Below are 2,228 nucleotides of genomic sequence, written 5' to 3' on the forward strand. Positions count from 1 at the left end.
ATTTTTTTATTGACTTCAGAGAGGAAGGGAGAGAGAGAAACATCAATGATGAGAGAGAATCATTGATTGGCTGCCTTCTGCATGTCCGTCCCTCCCTGCCTCCCCCCGCCCCCCCCCCACACACACACACTGGGGATCAAGCCTGAAACCCTAGCATGTGCCCTTGACCAAAATAAAATACAGGACCCTTCAGTCTGCAGGCTGAAGCTCTATCCACTGAGCAAAATCAGCTAGGGAGGTAGTTCTATTTTAATTTTTTTTAGGAACTTCCATGCAGTTTTCCATAGTAGATGCACCAATTTACATTCCCACCAACACTGCACAGGGTTCCCTTTTCTCCACATCCTCGCCAACATTTGTTACCTTTGTGTTTTTGGTAATAGTCATTATTACAGGTGTGAGGTGATATCTCACTGTGATTTTGATTTTCATTTCTGTGGTTATTAGTGATATGGAGCATCTTTTCATGTGTCAGTTGGCCATTTGTACTGCCTTCTTTGGACAATGCAATGTCTATTGAATTACTCTGCTCATTTTTTAATTGGATTAATTGTAGGTGTTTTTTTGTGTGTGTGCTTTGTTTTGTTTTGTTTTGTTTTTTTTAACCAAAGAACACTTACTTTTCACTAAGACTTTATCTTAGCACATAATTAAACTGTGTCACTACCTTCCACCCCAACTTGAAGAAGGGTTAGTAGAGTGAATGTTATAAAGCAGATATGAAGGATTGGAATCAGCATTAACTGACAAAGAAAAACTTCCTTCTAAATCATCATAACAATTTTTAAGAAAGAGAGAGAGAGAGAGAGAGAAAGGGGGTGATGGGAGTTCAGATTGAACAAGACCCTCACATTTCATCTAATACATTCAATCCTGGCTAGAATGTACCAAAATGGAAACTGGATTACTATAATACAAAACTTCCACTGCAGATAGTGTACACACCTGTGTTCCAAGCCCACCCCCAACCCCCAAATGCTGCCAACACAACTATTTCCCGGCCTGTTGGGTTTGTCAACAAAGGAGCACGTAGATCTACTCTTTAATCCAATCTTTGTTATAAGGCTGGTATGTCTATCAGCTCAGTAAACAAGATAGCTGAGGTCTGCCAGATCATCAATAAAATCAAACAACTGGATGATATCATATGTGATAGAGGGGCTGTTGGGATTCATTCTCTTCAGATGCTCTTCATACATGTTACAAAAGCCTTCCATGCATTCATTCACTGATTCATAGTCAGCATAAGTTCTGCTGGTAGGCTATACCAGCAAAATGGTGTGAGACATAGCGCCAAACTCTTGCTGCAGCTGCCACCGACACACCACCACACACGAGCTTAACACTGTCAATAGCCAATCCCCGCATATATTTTGTTTGTTTGTTTGTTTTTATATTGAGTTGTATGAATCTTTATATATTTTTTTTTAAATATATTTTATTGATTTCTTACAGAGAGGAAGGGAGAGGGATAGAGAGTTAGAAACATCGATGAGAGAGAAACATCGATCAGCTGCCTCCTGCACATCTCCCACTGGGGATGTGTCCGCAGCCCTGGTACATGCCCTTAACCGGAATCGAACCTGGGACCTTTCAGTCCGCAGGCCGACGCTCTATCCACTGAGCCAAACCGGTTTCGGCATTTTTTGTATATTACTTATTAAATACATCATTTGCAAATATCTCCTCCCATTTAATAGATTGTCTCTTTTGTTTTTGTTGATCATTTCTTGGCTGTGCAGAGCTCTTTAGTTTATGTAAACCCACTTGTTTATTTTTCTTTTATTACCTTTGTTTTTGGTGTCAAGTCCAAAAAACCATCACCAAGGCCTATGTTAAGATAATTACTGCCTATGTTCTCCTCTAGGAGTTTTATGGTTTCAGGTCTTACATTCAAATATTTGATCCATTTTGCATTTTGTGTATGGTTTCATTCTTATACATGTGTCTGTCTAGTTTTCCCCATACTGTTTATTGAAGAGATTGTCCTGTCCCCATTGTATATTCTCAGCTCCTTTGTTGTAAATTAATGTACTGTATGTGTATGTTTATTTCTGGGCTTTCTAGTCTGTTCCATTGATCCGTGTCTTTTTTTTTTATGTGTTGCTTTACCAAGGAAACACTAATAAAATGGGTAAATTAATTTTCAAATCTAGAATTATGGAAGAAAAACATTGGTATAAAAATTGTTCTTATTGTTAAACTACTGCATATGACCCAATTAATTA

The 2,228-nt window shown here is 38.5% G+C and overlaps 1 pseudogene; it reads right to left on the reverse strand.

Moving 5' to 3' along the window:
• Window positions 1–990: 990 nt before the first annotated feature.
• LOC139004984 (enhancer of rudimentary homolog pseudogene) lies at window positions 991–1,289 on the reverse strand (annotated as a pseudogene).
• Window positions 1,290–2,228: the final 939 nt, after the last annotated feature.

This window comes from Myotis yumanensis, unplaced genomic scaffold (assembly GCF_028538775.1).
Source record: "Myotis yumanensis isolate MYYU_CA2020_CCGP unplaced genomic scaffold, mMyoYum1.0.hap1 SCAF_3, whole genome shotgun sequence".
Classification (NCBI taxonomy): domain Eukaryota; kingdom Metazoa; phylum Chordata; class Mammalia; order Chiroptera; family Vespertilionidae; genus Myotis; species Myotis yumanensis.